Source organism: Corvus hawaiiensis, chromosome 6 (assembly GCF_020740725.1).
Source record: "Corvus hawaiiensis isolate bCorHaw1 chromosome 6, bCorHaw1.pri.cur, whole genome shotgun sequence".
Classification (NCBI taxonomy): Eukaryota; Metazoa; Chordata; class Aves; order Passeriformes; family Corvidae; genus Corvus; species Corvus hawaiiensis.
In genome coordinates this window covers 28,424,010-28,445,489 of record NC_063218.1, presented here as the reverse complement: position 1 = coordinate 28,445,489, position 21,480 = coordinate 28,424,010, and the positions used below count along the sequence as shown (strand labels likewise).

The 21,480-nt window shown below is 35.7% G+C and overlaps 1 long non-coding RNA gene across 1 annotated transcript; it reads right to left on the bottom strand.

Moving 5' to 3' along the window:
• Positions 1 to 3,513: 3,513 nt before the first annotated feature.
• LOC125327836 lies at positions 3,514 to 19,024 on the bottom strand. The gene is made up of 4 exons (XR_007204392.1): positions 18,899 to 19,024; positions 6,163 to 6,290; positions 5,602 to 5,783; positions 3,514 to 5,337 (listed from the first exon to the last, which is right to left on the bottom strand). It is a non-coding gene; the product is annotated as an uncharacterized LOC125327836 (long non-coding RNA).
• Positions 19,025 to 21,480: the final 2,456 nt, after the last annotated feature.

The following is a 21,480-nucleotide window of genomic DNA, read 5'->3' as shown; positions in this document are numbered from 1 at the left end:
AATATGAAGAGGCCTGTCCAGCAATAACCATAAAAAGCCTGCATAAGCATTTAGAAATATATGCCCCAAATCCTGCATTCACAGATATGTGAATTGTAGAACTTGTTACTGAATTCCTATAGTAATGGAAATGTAAAAAATTCAGTATTAGAACAAAAAGATGGAATATCAACATTTCAGTAGGTTTCAATTTAAAATTTTGTATTGTATTATTTATGCATTCCTATTTCAGCCTTAGACAATCAGAAATATTCCACCTGAATTTTCTTGGGTAATAAAAGATTTTTATTTTCCATATAACATACAAATTCTCTGCCCTGTGATACTGCCAGAGTCCTTTATTTGAGCCTATACCTACAGTGGATCTCTAAGCTTTTGAGGCATTTAGCCAGTCTGAAAGACATGAATATTAAATGATTTCCGTAAGACAATCTGTTAACAGTAAAATTAAACAAATACAAAAAACTGATGAGCATATAGTTACAAAAAATGAAATAATATCAAAACCAAATAATTTAATTATGTGTTTCTTAATCAGAGACAAATATCTGGGGTTTGATTCTGTTTCTGAAAGTTGCATGATTTTCACTTGAAAAATTTGATAAGGATGAAAATATATTTTGTCTCCCTCTGACTGGATTGAACAGATATTCTGCTTCAATGACTATGTTCTTGACTTATGCTTGATCTTTGGTATTAAGAGAGAATTTGTTGGGCATCTACTTCTAGTGGCATAGTATACCATTAAGGATGAAGAGGTAAAGATAATAATGCAAACACCAGAGAAGAAGCTTGAGATTTAATTTTGAATGTGCTAGAGATATTATCAAGATAATACAGTTAAGAATAAAGGCAAGAAGTTTCTGTTGAATGAACAAAGGTATAGCAATAATGAATAACATATAGCTTACTTTTAAAAGTAGCTCAGATCACAAAAATATTAGGATTATTAACCGTCCCAGAGTAAATCACAGTGTTCATAGGTGTAATGAGAAGCTGGGCCAGCTAACATCTTCATGGTTTCATTTACCTCTGTCAGCCAAGAATCAGCAGTCAATGAGACAGGCATGTCAAGACCAGACACTATGCAAAGTGTTTCAACGACTACATTGAGAAAATATTCAGCAAATTTTCATACCCATATGGTCAGTGATCTATACTGGAGTTCTCCTCCCTCTATTTCTGAAGACCCAAGAGACAGGCCATAGCACAGCATGTCTAACACTGGTTCTTCACTCTGGCCTCTTTCTTGATATAGTTTTTAGATAGTGTTACTCAAGCCAAGGCTTCCTTACTTTCCAACACTTTTTGCACATAAAAGTGAGATTGAGACTCCTACAAAATCTTTTTCTGAAGAATTTGCAACCTTTTTAAAGAGGAAACCTAAGGGGAAGGGGTTGGATGGGTGAAGTGTTCTCAGAAAAGGCCTTTGCAGTAACTAGTTCTTAGGCAACAGGCATAGGTGACTGCTATCATATATGAGTAAGTGCAGCTTGAAATGTAACTCAGTTGTTTATATTGACTGGGATGTCTCTTTTCCAATATTAAGTAGCAGAATATTTTATCTGATGCTAATTTATGATTAGTTAATATTTTATGCAGACAACAGATCTTATCTGTATTATTGCCAAAAAAGTGTTATATTCTAACAGTTGGATTTTAAGGAAAATAGGAACCCGATTTTGGAATATGTAGGACAGATTAAAAAATTTGGAATAATGAAAGATTATAAAAGCTGCAGAGGGATGTTTCAATTTGACATCTGAAACTCTGCATAGGTGATTGAGATCCATGTTAAATAACAGTGCTCCTAAAAAGATGGCTTCAATCATTTTAGAAAAGACTGGTGCATGAAATTCACACTGGAAGCATAGAAGATTTTTTTTTTAAATTATTAATTCCTATTTTTCATGTTATTGGTCATGACATCCTAAGATGTCCGGAACATCAATCTGTAAGTGTAGTGGGTTGAGCCTGGCTGAATGCCAGGCATCCAAAGAAGCCACTCTGTCATTCCCCTTCTCAGCTGGACAGGGAAGAAAAAAATGTAGCAAAGGTTCATAGCTTGAGATAAGATCTCAGAGAGAGATCACTCACCAAATACTGTCATGGGCAAAACAGACTCAGCTGGGAATATCAATTGAATTTTACTACAGACAAAATCAGAGCAGGATAACGAGAAGTAAAATACATCTTAAAAAATACCTCTCCCTCACCCCTCCCTTCTTCCCTAGCTCTTCCTCCTCCCCACCAGCAGTGCAGGGAGATGGGGAGTGGGGATTATGGTCAGTTCATCGTTCATTGTTCCTGCTTCTGCTCAGGAAGAGGAGCCCTTCCCCTGCTCCAGTGTGGGGTTCCTCTCACAGGTGACAGTCCTCCGGGAACTTCTTCAACATGAGTCCATCCCATGGACAACAGTTCTCCATGAACTACTGCAGTGTGTCTCACTCTTCCATGGGGTGCAGTCCTTCAGGCACACCCTGCTCAAGCTTGAGTCCCCCACAGGGTCACAGGTCTTACCAGGCCACCTGTTCCAGCATGGGCTCCTCTCTCCACAGGTCTGCAGCTCTGCCAGGAGCCTGCTCCAGACCAGGTTTCCCCTGGGTTTATAACCTTCTCTTGGGCATCCACCTGCTCCAGTGTGGGTCTCCTCCATGGGCTACAGGTGGATCTCTGCATCCCACATACATCCCCATGGGCTGCAGGGGCACAGCTGCTTCACTGTGGTCTGCACCAGGGGCTGCAGGGGAATCTCAGCTCTGGAGCCTGAAGCACCTCCTTCCTCTCCTTTTCCACTGACTTTGGTGTCTGCAGCACTGTTCCTCTCACATATTCTCAACCCTGCTCTTCTCTGGCAGCAATTACATCTGCACCATATCTTTTTTTCTTTCCTTCTTAAATATGTTATCACAGAGGTGTTACCACCGTTTCTAATTGGCCCGGCCTTGCCTGGCAGCAGGTCCATCCTGGAGCCACCTGGCATTGGCTCTGCAGGACACGAGGGAAGCTTCTGGCAGCTTCTCACAGAAGCCATCCTTGTATCTCCCTCTGCTACCAAAACCTGGCCATGCAAACCAAACACAGTAAGGTTTAGAAATACTATTCATTTCTAGCCTGAATTTACTTAGGGCTCGTTTATATCTGATTTCTCTTTTGCCAACATCAATTAAATAGTTCATCCTTTCCCCTGACACCTGAAGAATCTAGAGATAAAAATTATTTTCTTTTTAACTTTTAATTTGCTTGGTTAGACAAACCAGCAAGGTCTTTCAATACTGTTTAGAAAAGATCAGCTCACCAATCATCTGTTCATCCTACTAGTGCCTCCTTGCTCCTTTTCACTTTGAATTTACCTTTTCTGCATATTAGTGTCCAGAATTATCAACGTGTTTCACATGAGATTTTATATATTTATAATAAATACATAAATACGTATGTATTTACATAAATAAATATATATTTACATAAATATATATATTTATGTATATATTTATTTATACTAATTGCATTGCCCAAATTTGTGGAAATGAGGTCAGACTCATGTTTTGCATTGAGGGACAGAGATTATGAAACTCAAATATCAAACAAAAATTGTTTCTTCCCTTCATATATTCCAGGCATTATATATGAGAAACAGAATCACACCAAAGAAAATATATTAATTTACTGTGTTATCCCTGTTTGCTGAATTTCTCCCTAGCTACTTTGAGGTGCTTTTTTTTCTTGCTTTTGGGCTATGAATATCAATGAGTGTTTCATATTTTTATTTCTAAAATATCAGTTCAGTTCTCTGTAAATTTTCAATATTGTGCAGCTCATGTAATTGCATATAACAATAAATCATGCACCTTTATCATACCACTTATTCCTACTCAATGAATATATAACTGTCAAGAAACAACTATGCCATCGTATTTCAGTTTCAGTAAAAAAATCTTATTTTATTGTGGCTTTCACTCATTTCCAGATGTCCTCCCTTCCTTGAAAGAGACAAGTCTGGGCGATGCCAGATTAAGATGAAATATCATCATCGCAACATATTAATTTTTCTTCAAAGATCTTAAAATAGCTTTCTTATGCTTTTGCTGGAACATTTTTCATCTCGCTTCAAGGGGAAAAACATGGATAAGAAAATCAACATCATAACTTCAAATTGAGTGGTATATCCTCAAAATGTGGGCTGCAAGTTTAACTGCAGTGGCGCAAACACTGTGCAGAAGTAAACAAATACATCCTGTTATACTGGAGAAACATGTCCTTTTGGAGTCTGCACCCTTTTTACATAAGTAACAAGATGAATGTTAATAAGTAATATTTTCTAGGCATACTTATGAGATATATGCAAATAAGATAAAAAGGCAAACTTCTCTTGTGCACATTTGAACACTATATAGTATTTTCTGAATAGGATGCATAATTTTTAAATTCTTAGAGATATATCAGCACAAATTTTGCTTGGAAAAAGAGCTTATAAAAAATGTTCATCTCATAATCACTGAAGTTATTTTCACCGGTCTAGTATCTGACAGTATCTACTTGTCTTAGTTCAAATAAGAGAACAGTGTTAGACTAATAACACATATGGTATGAAGTTTTACAAGGTAACTGTAGAGACACTTTCAAACAACCTAAAAGGCAAATAGAATATCAGTGCTATGTTATACAGGAAGATTTTAGGATATATGAATGTATCTCTAATTATATTTTGTTCATATGAAATACTTTATTTAAAAAAAGCACTTCAGGCTGGGATTACAGTGCCACATAATTGAAAAAGATGGAATTGAAAAGTGTTTGTATTTTCTGGCGCTTTCATTATCAGTCAAGATAACAGTGAGTTAGTGAAACACTACCAAGAGAACAATCAAGTGTGAGAAAGCAAACAAAAAAAAACCTATGTAAAACCACATTGGCAGAGAAACACCAAGTTCTGTCACTCTAGGCTTTTTATTTCAATGCTGAAGAGTGGAAATAGCTAATTTGGATTTTTATTTCTTTTTTTTCTGTCATATGCAGAACATATAACAATTATAGTTAAAGTCTCTTGGTTCATTTTAGCAGTTGTGTTCTGGCCATATCTCTCCCTGACGGATCGCTCATTTTGTTGGTATAATAACCAACCTCAGACTTAATCTAAATACAGATTGGATTATTCTAATTATTTTTGTTAGTGAGGAGACTTTTTCATCATTATCATACTGTAACTTGGCATTATGATGTGTTTCTCAAGACGTTCAAGACATAAACGTGCTTCCTGATATCTCACTGCAGACCAGAAAGCTCATGTTCTTGTGGCAAGTTTTGTCCCTCCTGGCCTCACTGGGGTCTTCACCTGGCCTATGCAGTTGAAAAAGGAGGGCTGAGAAATTAATGTGGTCCAACCTCCCAGTTTAAGCATTTGCCATTTTCATGCGTGTAGAGTAATTCACAATTAACTTTTTATGGTCAAGTGCAAATACAAGCATTTATTCATGACAGCTGAAGCAGACAACATGATTGAAAATGTTTATAAAAGACAGAAATGCTGAGATGGAAGGAAGAAAGCATATGTCATTTGCTTACACTAAGGATACATGAGGTGCATTGCTCTCTTTCACTTACCCAGCCAATTTTATGTCCTTCCTGAAAATGTGGCATTCAGGGCCATGGAGAGAGAAAGCTGCTGTCTGAGATTTCCATCAGAGAATGCTTTCAGGAGCACTCCCAAGGAGCCACCTTCAGAGGTATATTCATGTTCTCGGGCTCAATTTCTGTGAGACGTGATATTTAACTGCTCACAACCACTAAAAGTGGCAGAAAGAGGGAGAGAAGTATGAGAGTATAGGAAAATACTGCTTTTTTTCTTTTGGCAGCAGTAATCTGTTATGTCAAGATAACTGCCTTTGAGATGGAAATCTAATTCCTCAGCACCCTGAGATAGCCACATTTGGGAAGAGTATACTTGCTCATACAGTTCATCTGCTTTTTGAAGTACTACTATGATTCCAGAAGGTTTAAATTTTTTTCTAGAATACCACAACTATAAAATAATGAATAATTCAGTAAAATGTCATAAGTAATAATAAAACCATAGATGACAAGAAAAATTATTAGCAAGTTGTGGGCGCAGGGGATTTTATGTGCCCTGAAATTTTATATTAAACTTAGGCATACAACACTTACATGGTACCAAATATCTTCTTCCTTGATATTCTAAAATTTTAGCATGCGGACACAAAGATTCATTCACCTCGAGAGTTTGCTAGACTCAATCCAGACGTTGCGTTGTGGAGGCAAGAATGGATGGAATGCTGAAATTACAGAACCATGTATGTGAACGATTGGAATCTGTTATATTAAGACAAGGTCTATTCTGTGCTACAGTGAAGAACCTCCCTTGCTATCACTGAGTTTACCTTTTTGCCATGACTGTCCAGTGTCTCTTGCCTTTCCCTTTCTATAAATAGTGTCCTCCCACCCACCTACCCACATGCCTGGCCAGGAGATACTTATCCCATCCACTGCTTTGAGTTTGGGGGGTTGGTTAAAAGCCCAGCCAGGAAGCACACCCTGATTTTTCTAACAGTACACATTGCTGTTAAATAGTTGGCATGCTAGAAAAGATGCTCTGCAGGCTGCACGAAGTCCTTGAGCCGTATGTTATGCAGGTCTGTTCTCCAACTCAATTTTGTTTATTTCTCTGTGTGTCAGTGGTAGGATACGGAACTGTGATCTCTTTTCTTATTTAAATATATTAATGTATTTCAAAGGCAGAGGGCTTTTAAAAATCATTATTTCATTGGTGTGTTATCACTTATTTTTAATATGAATTTTTATATATGGTAGTTAGTCATCTCAGAGTAAACAACAGATGTATACACCTATATTATGGTTTAACACTGACATTACTACTAAACAATAATAAGAAAACATGTCAGAAACTTTAATGATTAATAAATATGACAAGAAGAAGAAACACTCAAAGTTCAGTTCTGCTTTCAAAAAAATGTCTGAAAAAGGCATGTACTTCTTTTCAGGACATTCTAAAATGCCAAAATTCCTGATCAGACAAGTCTATATTTGCTGCTATACATGAAGACTAATTTAGCACAGATTTGACTTTTATCACTATTTTCCCCCAGATCATGCTTTCCCCTGCTTCCAGGGTAAACAAGGAATAACAAAAGAAAAAGTTATTCCTACAGTGTAGCAGCTACAATAAAAGTGTGTAGATTTAGTCCTGAATAAAAAGAAAGGCTTGTTAATACTTGAAACCAAATTTTCTTAGCACTCTAGGAGTTTTGCACCTCACTGTTGCTCAAACCAATTTAGAGCATTACCTATGAGGTATCAAACATGACCTGTTACCTCTGCTAAAGGAGTTGAGTCAGTTCAGCCCTTGTCAGTGAAAACACAGCAAATCAGTGACTCCGATAAGGAGAAAGTAGCAGTAACTTAGGAAACAAGTGAAATAGAGTTGGTGTGAATGACTGCAGCACCTTCTAAGAAACTAGTGCAGGGCCAGAGGACAGATCTGACCATCTCAGGATATTAAGGGACATGTATTGAAACTTAACAGATTAATAAAATTAATTTATTTCAAACATAGGCATACTGCATGGTATAAGTTTGGTAGGAGATAATCAAGGCCATCATCCATCAGGATGGAAGTAATTTTTTATAGCTGGTTGGAGATGATGGAAAACATTCCATAAATTATCATGTGGTAGCTTACTGTCAACAGCATAGTCATGAGCACTTATGACCTGAATTGTTTAATTGTGTGTGTCAACCCACTAAGCAGCATGATTTAATACTTTCCAACATGATCTCTTTTTGTTCTCTGTAATCTCTAACAGAACTGTGATTTTTAATTTGACTATCTGGGCAGGGGTAACTCAGCAAAGAAGTAACTTTTTCATAATTGCGCAGTATAGGGATAACACTGAATCAATATATTAAAAAGTTCTCTCTAGATATCTATATATATAAATATACACAACATTGGATTTATTAATTGAGAAAGATTATTTCAAAGTATTGCAGGACTGTAGAGGCATAAAAGCCCCAAGTCCCGTTGATCAACTAGATGGAAGTGTTTTATTCACTATAAGCAAGAAAACAAGTTTACTTTTCACTTTGCAACTAACAAACCGCAACAGAATAAGAGTAACTGGACTTAAGAAGGAGATAGCAGGAAACCTTAGCTATGGAAAGATGAAAAATATCTTATCAGCAATGTAAGGTGTTACAAACTATTTTCCTGTCATCTACTCCATATTTGTATTCTTTCTGAGTGGTACAATGCAGCATAAAAGTGTGTTGCAGGCAATTCTTGCAGAGTATGAGAAACATAAGTTCAGAGGGTAACTCGTTCATCTGCACACACCCTTAATGCCTCTCAAGTTGTCCAAGTGAGGGATGCTTACAGATAAGACAAAACAATTATGTAAAAGCAAGTCCTATCACATCTGCAGCTGACTGCAGAAAACTTGCAGCCTGGAGCAAGGTTTAGCATCCATTTAGAATGAGACTACACCACAGAGATATATATTTTCAGTAACTGAACTCCATCTATGTTTCATGTTCTAAAACACTCTGTATTTTGTGAATTTTTAATATAACTCTGTTCCTCACTAATGGTTTTCCCCCATATGGCAGCTTCCACAGATTCCAGGTTCCTAAAGCACAAGAAAGGTTTTAGAATTATATCCTACACCATGTATTGATACATTAAAACTATTTATTAGATGAATGAGGAAAAATGCTATTGTAAAATGCAATTTCAAATCTTGTTTAAGCCTGTCAAGAAGGAAAAATAATTCCGAGTTGTAAGTGTAAGAACCACACCAATCACACTACTTTGTTGTTGTTTTCATTTTTGGCAGGTACATTTATCTGCTTCCAATTTTGGTTTAAAATACATTCACAGAACAAAGGATCATCCTTTTGTTCTGACTGTACACATTTGTACAGTTTGGTAATTAGACTCTAAGGCACTTCAGCCTTGTGTCTTTACTCTTGTAAAGACTTATCAACTCCCTGCTTCAGTCTGGTAATATTTATGATGGAACAATGAAGTGTCATTCTGCCTTAAACACAAGGTACAATAGTACCACTAGTGAATGGATATGATAGTTCTACTAGTGAGTAAATAACCACTGTCAGAAAAGTTATCTCCCTCTGCACAGCTCTTACCCCTTATCTGGAGGATGTGAAGGAAATCATTTAGAAAGTGTCAAATCAATGTTCAGTACTCGGCTCAGTATTGTTTACCTTATTCATCAATGCCTTGGATGAAGTTGCAGACCCCTCCTAAGCAAGTTCACAGGTGACACCAAGCTGGGAGGAGTGGCTGATACCCCAGAGGGCTGTGCAGCCCTGCAGAAGGACCTCAACAGATTGGACAGATGGAGAGAGAAGATCCTTCTGAAATTCAGCAAAGGCAAGTGCAGGGTCCTGCACCTGGGGAGGAATAACCCCATGCACCAGTATTGGCTGGTGGCTGACATGCTAGAAATCAGCTCTGAGGAGAAGGACCTGGGGGTCCTGGTGAACAACAAGCTGTCCATGAGCCAGCAGCGTGCCCTGGTGGGGCAGCAAATCCTGGGGTGCACTGGGAAGAGCATTGCCAGCTGGTAAAAAGAGATGGTTCAGCCCCTCTATTCAGCCCTATTGAGGCAATATCTGGAGTGCTGTGTCTAGTTCTGGGGTATTCATTACAAGAGAGACATGGAGCTCCTGGAGTGGGTCCAGTGGGGGCTACAAAGATAATTAAAATACTGGAACATCCCTCTTATGAGAGTAGGCTGAGGTAGCTGGGCTTGTTCAGCCTCGAGAAGAGATGACTGAGAGGGGACCTCATAAATATCTATCAGTATATGAAGGGAGGGTGCCAAGAGAATGGATCCAGGCTCTTCTTGGTGGTGCCAAGCAATAGGACAAGAGGCAACAGGCAGAAACTGATGCACAGGAAGTTCCACGTGAATGCGAGGAAGAACTTCTTTCTTGTGCAAGTGGCTGAGCATTGGAAGAGATTTCCCAAAGAGGCTGTGGAGTCTCTCACACTGGAGATATCTGAGATCCATCTGGATGCAGTTCTGTGCCATGTGCTCTAGGATGTCCCTTTTTTAGCAGGAATTTTGGACCAGATGACCCACTGTGGTCCCTTCCAACTCATTCTGTGATTCTGTCATTTTGTGAAATCAAATGAGCATTCCCAAAAGAGGGATGATTTAATGAACTCATCCTTGTTCAGTTTTAATCTGCTGTTATAACATTTTCCATTAATTGTTGAAAAGATTTCAATTTACCTTCACCTCAGTACTTTACAACTAACTGGCAAAGAGGAGGTTTTAAACTTACTGGATTTGAGCTGCAAATGACTTAAGCACTTAGGAGAATTGTATTATATAAGTTTAGGTTGATTTAAAATTGTGAAAGGAATTTCTGAGATGATAAAGAATCTTTTAACTTTTGTATGCTGAGTGTGAACGAAGACTACTAAAGGCCATAGAAAGTCAGAATCCTTGTTGGCAAGCTATTTTTAAGTAAACATGGACAGTATATTTCAAACTGAGATTGTAAAATTTGTTTTACTATACTCTAGGCATTTACCATTCCTATACATCTAAAAATTGCCTATTTTCATGTGACACTATATATAAAGAAATATATGTAGCTAATTTACATACGTCTATGCAGGTAATCCCAAGAAATTTATGGGTTTTGCATTACAGTGTACATTATTAGAAAAGCTAATTACAATCTAAAAGTTTATTTGAAGCCAGGGAAACTACTGACATAAAGGAAGTTAAAGTAATAAGTGATGGCAGTAACATATATATATATATATATATATATATATATATATGATATTTATGAAATACTGATTTCCACTACTAAATAAACACTGCACACTTTATAAAATTTTTTCCAAAATGGATGGTAAGGGTGTGATGGTATTGGTAAAGGTGATTGTCCCATTTAAGAATGTTTTTTCCAGAAATAACATTGCTGTGGTTGTCAGGCCCACTTGGTGAGGTACAGATAGGATACAATTCAGGTTGCCTAACTTTAGCAGCCTAGGAGACAACTGCATATTCCAACCTAAGGGGTGGCATCCTCTGTGATGAACATCTTCAGAAGGCAGCTGACACCTCCTTTCTCAGATAGCTCGGGAATTACCCTTCTGGAGGTGGTTCTTCCATTGACTACAGGAAAAGCTTAGAAGATTTATGCAAACAAGATGCTTAATTTTCATATATAAAATTACATGGAATAAATGTCATCATCTGACACACTTTTTCCAAAAATAACATAATTGTCATAAGTAGTAGTTAATTAATAGCCCCATTTACAGCAGTAGGGTGATCCAGGTGCTTTAAGTGCAGAAGTGCCTAAATTTTTTGCTGGACCTTGGTTTAAATCTGCATGTTGTGAGCATCTTTTCTCTTTCAGTTGCTGAAGTTTACCAACCCCAGACTGCTTTCAGTAGCTGCCATCCTTAGTTTTCCTGGCTGAGCTGCTGTTGAGATTGCTTTCTAGGCTATTAAAATTAAAATGAGCCAGCATAAACCACTGAAATAACAGATCGTTTCTGCTTGCCTGCTTTGCTAACCAAGTCACTTTGAAATAAATTAGGGAGTGATCACACAAGTAATTTAACCAGTGGATCTGGCAAGCCACTGTTCTCTGGCAAGAGGATGGCAATAAACAGTTGGGGGTTGGCTGGGGTTGGTAATCTCTTCAGCTGGTCCTGTGGGAGCAGTAATGCAGAAACAATTACACAAAGCTCCCAACTGTATCTTCTTTTGAGGGCCATCATTTGTTTTCATCCAATAGTCTTCAGTCCCCTCATTTACCACCAGAAATAATGCTACGGTTTCCTATTTCTCATGTAAATATAGGCAAAAGAAAGAATTTCATATTCTAAGTAAATAAACTTCACAGGATATGACACATTTGTATTAAGAGTATGCAACTCTAAATCATAAGGAAACAAGTTCTCAGTTTACAGATTGACTTTTTACTGAAGTTTTCTGTAGAAAAAGAATGCCTTAGAAATTCAAAACAGTGAGATACTGTAGGAGAATTCCTGGAGTTGACATAGACTCGGAAAAATAAAAGAAAAACAAAAAGAGAAAATGCTTTGCAACTGTTTTTTTTTTTTCTTGGCAAAGTCCTCTTGGATGTTGATGAGGAAAAATAAGAGTATATTTCTTTTTAATTCTTCAGATATAATATGTTTAATACTACCATTTATTCATTAAATTGTGTGTTAATAAGTCTATTGCTGGGAAACTTGTTCAAAAAGAAAATCTCTACAGTTTCCGTGTTGGTAGTGTAGCTATTTGACATTACTCTTATTCTTGAAGGAATCTAATTCTTTGACACAAGAAAGATATTCTGTTCAGCTCTCTTCTGCCCTTCCAAGCACCGTCCTATCTTGTTGCTTTATGAATTGTGTGAATGTGATCTTTAGGTGACTTGATAATCTGTAAAAATTTTTCTTTAAAACCTGTTTGCTCAGATTTTAAAGTTCATAAGATATCATCTATCAGTTAAGTTTTGCATGTGTAATTCTTTGCATTTTAGATAATTCATAATTTGCTTGGATTTTAAAATAGTGTTTCAAGTGTCTTGCAGTCAAGAGTTACACTTTTTAATGAATAAGTATATTTGCCAGCGCACAAAATTTATTAATTATTACTGCATTAGGCATTTTTACAAAATGATTGAAATTTTCTGATATGATGTATAAATTATTTGGCAAATCTCTGAAAGGAATTCTACTTGACACAGCTGTGAAACTACTTTAGGACGCTAAATCACTTCCACACTTGCAAGGTCCTTAATTGTTTCTATCATATATTAAAATTGTTCTCATAATTGTCTCTAATCACACAGAAAATGGGAGCCATCAATTTGTTCAAACTAATACTAGTTACTTTTGGCTAAATGTTTTTGTCTTGTGAAGAGAGTTTATATAATTTTGTACTATACTTCTATGATATAAATTTTGCACTATTTCTAATTGATGTGAGCAATCAGAATGCCACACTCTTTTCTCACTGTGGTGACTAGTCTTTGCTAGTAATTGAATGGTAGCCTTAAACAAGGTGAGGTCATGAAGCTTATTTATCTGACACCATGAATTCTATGCCTGTGTAAGAGGGAAAAAGGATGTTTTTTTGCCCTCAGGGTATTAGTCATGGTCCATAGGTTCGTGGGAAAAATGTAGGAAGTCTCAAAAGTTTGTTCCTATTATTTCAAATTTTCTTAGACTCCATTTGAATCCCAAAGTGAATTTTCTATTATTCCTTTGAAGGGTGCATAGGAGGGTACCAACAGTCTTTGAGGAGCAACACCTGCAGTTGCATTCAAAGGCATGACTTTTTCCAAGCAGTTTCTGAGCTGCCTGGTATTGTCCCAGGAAGGATAAAGGCCTAGGTTTTTTACCTGACTGGCAGAACATTCCACCACCAATAGAACTCTAAACATTGTTTTAGAAGTAATGAGTCCTGCTGGTTTCATCCTGCAAGACCTTGAAATCCCACAGGGCAATGTGGTTAGAAATAAAACAGAAGGCTGAGGCTTTTAATGAGTTTCCTATCCACAGATGCCATCAAGCTTTTATACTATTCATTTTATTTCTACAGCTTCAACAAAGGAACCCTGAGTTGTGGGCAATACTCTGACAAGTGCAGTTCACAAACTCGGCAGAAATCTAGAGTTTAGACAATAAAAGATCATTGAAAGAAGTAAAAGAAAATCAAAATAATTTAAAAAAATGAACTTAAATATGGGATACTTTACTTACAAAAAGTGAACATAGTGCAATTCAGATAAGCTAAACTGCTTGGAGCATAGAATGAGGACATGTCTACACGTTTCCATGATGTTTACAGAGGTTATGATGACAAAGAAAAGTAAACTGAATAGGGCCAATGAGAGGTCAGTGTACATTTTGGGGATGTTCTTAAAGCCATATTAAATTAACAATTCTTTTCATTGTGTGTGGATGAACTATTTGAAGTCTTCTATACAGTCAGAGAAAACGAAGAATTTAATGAAGAAGCAGTATGTTTCTTATGAGACGACGAGGAGGAGAGCATCTGTACCTATATACAAGAATGTAGAATATGCGTGTGTGGATTTGGGGTACATTACATTTTATATTACTTTTTCCTCTTTTTACCTAAGGAAATCATCCTTTTCACTTCTTTCAGGCCCTTCCTTATAGGAAGATCATGGCCTGGAATCAATGGGAATAAAGAAATACATGATCCATGGACCTCCAGTTCAGAATGAATAATATCACGCTGATTGTCCTCGATTCATCCTTAGTAAAATATGGAAAATTTTGTGCCTGTAGGATAAAAAAACCTCAACATGTTGAAAAATGTGCCTTTCATCTTATCCTCTCAGCCTCTGTTCAGATACAAATGAAAATTCTTGTTGATAAGCACATAAATATTTTGTTCTCAGTAGTTTCTTCCTGCCGTTGTCATGAACAAGTCTATGTTGAATGCTTTTGGGAGGATGGTCCAAACCAGTTCAAATGCCAGAAAATACTTTCATTGTAACATGAAAAGGGTTATTTTTTTAAGATTCCCAGTACAATTTTGAAGTCTTTGGAATATTCACCAAAAGATATAAATCCACTATAAACCAAATATCCATCAAGAGTTTTTCTTTTTGAGACGTGCACATCAATGATTTTTAGATGATGAAACTTTTGATGGCATAAAAAATAGACATTTCTGAAAACAATAATAGCATGGACTCCTTGCATATGTGCAATGCACTGTTCTCTAAATTTCAATATTTGTCTTTATTTTAGTTTTCATTGATACAAGAAAAGATGCAATTGTTAAAAAACCTTTATGAGTTGTGGAGAGCTATCAGAACAGATTATAAGTATGAGAATATTTTCCTGTTCAGCATTAAATTCTGAAAATGGTATTTACTTCATATCTAGATTTATATGTCTATGATTTCAGCTGGGGACTGCAAACACTGAGTCAGACTCAGCCTATTGACTCAGTCATGGCCAAGTAGGTTGAAAAGAAGAGATGAGTTTGAATGCCTCAAACTTCTGTGTACATTCACTCTAAGAATTTTCCAGGGCTCTCAGAAGCACTTAGACAATCAGTATTTACAGCTCCACATTTCAGCACTTCTCAAACCTGAACATCTCTCATTCTGTCTTCTGTTAGTATCTTACACTAATTAGCTGTACAGTGTTTAAATTTTACTATTATTGAAAGGAGACTCTCATTCTGTCTTCATGTTCTCTTTGAAATGTCTTTCTTTTTTCTAATATCATGTGTTTAAATTTAAATAAATCATGTGATGCTGTCATAAAGACAGCAATGGAAGAATTGGCTTTTGAAGAATATATATTGTGTATATGCTGCATAACCATATATGCATACATAGACATACGTACATGTACCATACATTACTATTACCAAACCTCATTTGTACTGAGCAAATTAATGCAGTATTGTAGTGGTTTACCTTTTTAAATGAAAAACTTCCAGATGATTATAAATTAAGCAGCACCTAACATATAATGCTGCCAGTAATGACTAACCAGATATCTGCTGGTATTTCCCAATACTCGTTATGTATTACAGCTTTTAAAATAAAATTGAGATTACTTAATATTAAATATATAGCTTGCAGTTACACATTCTTATCACACTCCCTAAATCCTTACTCCCATATTTCTGTCTGCAAAGCTTAATTCAACACTTTTTGAAATTAATTGGCACTTTTAGAATGAAATTTTGGCATTTCTCAAATCTGAACATCTCTCTGTTAGTATTTTCCTAACAATGAGCAAATCGTGCAAATCATTGTAGCATCTAGTTCTGTACAAAAGTCTAAAATTCCAGACCTATAGCTGAATCTACAGCAGCATATGTGTCTGCTCAGCACTCCAGTTCCTTCAAGTAGGCTCTGGTTTGGTATGAGAACCCTGAGCTCAACATTTGGTTTTGACACTGGTATTTGGCGCATAGACCAATTTTCTAGAAATGTCCACGCTGCTTACTATAATTTGATAACATCCTGAAAAAGGTACTTAATATTTAGTAATGTGAATGAAGGAAAATTAGTATTAAAGTAATAATGGTTAAAAAATGTTCTGCTTTGGGCTTATATGGCTGTTTCTGGTAAAGCCATAAAATTCCTTCTTTGTCTTTCAGTGACCTTCACAGTGAAATAAAGGGAAATAAAATATTAGAGAAGGCAGAATGACTAGTTTTAGAAAAATATGTTGTAAATTATGTTTTTTCTAGTTGAGTGCAAGTTTAGTGCTAACTAGTATTTTGAACACTTACCATGATATATCAAACAGCATGTGCTTTCTATTTATATTGGTTACCAATCTCAATATTCAGAGGAAGAGTGTATAAAGTTAACAAGCAATTATTTGGCAAATTAGTACTCAACAACCCTGAGTAAATAGGAAGTTTGAAACCTATCTGTTATACAGCTACTTTAATTTGCATAGCACACTGGTGTGTTTGCTTTGCAAATACTTTGCAATGAATCATCATTTGTACTATACAGTCCAAAGAAAAGCAATCAAAATTCACAGCAAGACAATGAAATTAATTATAACTGTTGAATTCTGTGGTGGTAATTCCTCCTCATGCAGGAAGATTAATTGCATTGCACTTTCCTTGCACTCCACTAAATGATCTGATGAATGTATAATCATTTACAGATTTTTCAAATGCTGAAAATTGATTACCTTTGATTAGCTCTGATCTGCACAAAGAGCTCTGACAGAGTATCAGTGAAACATTACAACATTACAGACAAAGTAACAAATGATTTAATTACCAGTGTGCTTATTAATGTTAGATTCCCTGCAGTGATCCTGGCAAATCAGGGACCTGTAATAGACCTGTGGGTTTCGCTGAATTCCATTAGGGTTTAAATAATATTTCTCACTATTTCTCAAATCCTTCTTTTCATGGCTTCTTAATAACTCTAATTAATTCTAATTTGCACAAAAATCCATTGCATCTCCATAAACTTTTAATTAGATGTAAAGTAAGATAAGTCACTGCTGTCAGAGACTAGGGAAAATGCAAACTGTGGCTTTATATGCTTCCAAATAAGTTTTTCATTAACAAAAGATATTTCTCTGCAAAGCTTTTTAATGAAAGTTTAGAACTAATTTTGAATTAGGCGTGTGTTTCAGCTATACACTTTCAGTTGCAAACATAATAATAGTTGCTTATAGATGAAGCGAGTGGAAAAAACAGGATGGTAAAATGTTTAGCTGACAAAATGGTAAACATAAATTTAATACTTTTTTTATGTATTGCCAATATATACATTCACTCATTTTGTTAATTGTGGTAGATAAAACACTCTGATTAAGCAGCTACACTGTACACTGAAAGACTATTTGAAAATTAAATAGCAAAGGAACACTAGCCCAGTTACAGACCATGCTGAATGTTGTTGGCACAAACAAATCAGGCTTTTCTATGCTTATACTCGTGAACACTTAGATCAGTTCAGATTGGCAGCTTCTGTGGTTTTCCCTGGTTTTATGTCATTATATATGACATTAAATTATTATGAAGCAATGACAATGAAAACCCAGATGATCAGAGAAGTCAAACAGAGCTAAAATTAAGCTCTGTTTCTGCAAGTGTTTCTTAGAGAAAAAAAAAAAAACCAAATGTAGGTAATTAAAAGCTTATTTAGCACTGAAGCACCAATACATAGACAACTTATAATAATATTTTTGTATTTCAGTTTTGTAGGAAAGGAGGGACTGTAATACCGCAGGTGTTACTTTGTCATTCGTAATGCACAAGACGGAAAACTTAAAAAATAGAAATATTCAGCCCCCAGTGTGGATGATTACATTTATTACATTCACTGCTGTCAGCAGCTGAAAAGCTATCCATCACACTGAAACAGCGATGAGAGTCAGAAGTCTCTTTTTGTGGAGAAATATTGAAGTCAGATTGTTGATGTCAAAAGTCAAACTCTAGTTCAGCTATCTGTTTTATGAATCTGACTGAGACACATTGTGCCTGTGTTCAAACTGATATCTAGCAGAGCTCATTTTAGCAAATGTGTGATTTAGAAGTCAGAAAAACATTCGTACCAGCAAAATATTAAGAGGAAACTGATAGGGCACTCAACTGCTTTTATATTTAAATATCACATCATTCAATAATAATGCATCATTTGTTTTTCACTGATTGTTATAAAACTTGCTGTGTATGATACAATGATGTTACCGTACTTGCATACAGTAACCACAAAAATATTTTATGTGCACAAAAGCATTTGAAATATGACCGCTTTTACTACACTAATGAAGTTTTTCTGTTGACAAGAGTATAATTTTTTTTCAATTTATTTTGGATACACATACATAGACATACATACACACACGTACACACGTGTGCGTATATATATATGAGAGATGATACATTCAAGTAGTTCCAAAAGGCAAGCAGAAGACTTACATGGAGGTATACTGACATAAGGATGAAGCAGTGCACATATAATAGCTGAATGAGAAAATCCAGTGCAGACATGATGAGAAAAAAAAGAATGTTTTAAGCCCTTAGAGCCTGATTAACGTTCACCATTGGAATTATCTGTATTTGCCGACTGCAGCTACCACTGTATTTTGCTAGCATAGGAGAAATTCTTAGAAAAGCTATACTGAATAAAAATGTCTAAATGTACTTTCAACTCTCTAATTCTTCAGGTATGACTTCTGAAAAAGTGAATAAATCAACTGCTGCTTTTCATTTCATCAGAATTTTTAAAACAATTTTACAAATAATTGGGAGGCAAACAGGTTCCAGATAATAAACTGTATTCCATTAAAAAGCACTAAAAATAAAACAAGAAATGTACTCACAGCTTGGGGAGTACTACTTAATATGAGTATCTTCAGTAGTTTACATTGAATATTTTAAAAGCGTTTCTTAAGGAAGGTGCTTTCTAGCTGAGAGAAAAACGTATGCGCTACACGTTATTGAACTTGCTACCGTCACCGCAGATTTTGTTCTGTTTAACAAAAACAAGCACAGTTTGTGAATTCAAGTCAGGGAGTTCCTTTTATTTTTGCTAATTTCACCATCCTTTCTCTTTTTAAGCACAGCCCTCAGGGTACATGATGTAATGGTCACCATTATAGTACAGAACAGGAAAAAAGGGTATCATGAAATGCAGAATTGAATGGTATTCTTAGAAAAGAAAAATGTATGCCAGATTTTTTCCAAGGGAGCTCTACTCAAAAACAAACAAATATGCAGATACTGTAGAAAGCTTCTTGAATCATCATTAGTGGTTAGAAAAAAAATTGGCAGAAAGAAAGTGGACGGTTTAAAAAAAAAAAAAGCAAGCCAAAATGGAAGGACTAATTCAATGATACCAGATGTAACACATGACTGTGGGGATTGAAGGGTCATGAGTTTGAGTCAAAACTCAACTTCGAGTTAATTGGCTGGCAGTGGGGCTGCACAAATTGCAGAGATAGAGTACTTGTTTCCTAGTGCAGGAGGTCAGCCTTCTTATGCATTTGCACCCTTTGCATGGCATCCAAGAACTAACACTTTTATTTGCTAGAAAAGAGTTTGCTTGCTTGTCATCTTTTTAAGGAGAAGAAAAAGAACTGGCTGAGCATAAAACAGAATGACACATTTAAAAAGATTCAAAAGCTGCTCTGTCTTGAACTACATGTATTTCCTTCTTCGTTTTTTTGTCTCTACAAACAATCCAGAAAACAAATGGTACACAATAGTTTCAGGGAATATTTTAACCCAGTGTTATGAATTCATTGATATGAAAACCATATATAAAATATGTAATCTTAACATATTTTCCCTTTGAAAAGACCAATATAGTTCTTTCCACCTTATCCAAGTTGAAATGTTATTATGCTTAAAAGAGGAAAATAATTGCGGTTACTGACTTTGCTGGGGGAAAAAAAATATAATGTTCCTTAAAACATTTAAATGGGCAAGTGGGAAGAAATTTTTTTAAAAAAAAGCTTCTAGCTGTGTGCGTGGAAACTCTGGCTATGTGCCTGAGACATACAGCAAAAAACAACATATGGAACTCACCAGTTCCTAAAATCCCTTTCCACAAAATTCATGCCACTCCTCACCACAATAAAATGACTCACAGAGGGGTGTGTTTTATGCCTCCCAGGCAGAACTCCCTAGTCCACAATTAGTCTATCTATTGAAAGGCCAAAATACCTTATTGTTTTACTTGCTGTATAATTATCTGTTATGATGAACTGTGATTCTAAGGACTATTGTCCCTAGGCTTGGATCTGTGTGTGGAGCAGTTCCCTGGCTGAGACCCAGGAGTGGACCTTCCATTTAGAATCCATGCCTGAGTGATTTCTCCAGTCTCTCCCTGGCTGGCTGAAACAGGGACTGTTTCTGCATGATTTCTTGGGTTGATGAGACGCAATTATGCCTTAAATGAAGTCATTCATGTCTGCCATTTTGTTTGCATATTTTTCAGCATTCACCTGTTATTAGACCTGTTTTTAAACTGTAAACTAGTTTCAAGTAGACTTTTGTGTCTAATGCGGTTTGGTAATCAGAAAAAAATATATATGTAATGTTTTCTTCACAAATCACTCAAGCAGGAAATCTAATAGAGTGATTTAGAAGTAAAATAGCATTTAAGAATGTCCCAGACATTTCATTTCTGAAGTGATAATGTATAAAGATAATAATCTTGAGATATTAAGTAGGATTTTTAATGTGTATTCTTTAAATAACCTTATCTGGTAGAGAAGATTGCCAAAACAGTTACTTTACACCACTTAAATCTGGTAATGTTGGCAGTGTAAACAAAATACTACTTTAATATTTAGGAATATATTTGTGTGTACAGCAAGGTATTGTGTGCCATTTTTCAGAATTCCTTTAATGTCTTTAAACAGCCAGATTTTCTTTTGCAAAGCATTTACTTCTGATTGCTCTTAAATTATTATAAAAATTCCTTCACTATGTATAGAATCTTCTAAGTAGTTAACAAATAATTTTCTGCTTTCATTCTCAGTGTCTGGTAAAGCTTTTCCACAAAGCAGTTTCCAAGGTGATGTTAGGTACAATGCTGATAAAAGGTAGCCATGCCATGAAAACAAATACTGTAGAAAGAGCTTTGTCAATTTGTATTAAGCTGGATATATTTTATGCTAATTTACCAAATCTTTTGTTGATTTGTCAGGCTTCTGAATGCTTTTATTTTTTTTAATGAAGATGAGTGAATTTTGATAGATGCAATTTATGTCTGAGTATCTCCTCCCAAGAAACAAATTGCTTTGTCACATTTTTCCCAATGGTAAATATAAAAGACAAAAAAATATGTAGTCCTGACAGATCTTTATGTAATTGTAAAGCTTAAAACACAAACCAATTTTCAGATATTTGAATGAATTGTATGTGTAGATCACTGATTAAAACTGTAAATGTGCTT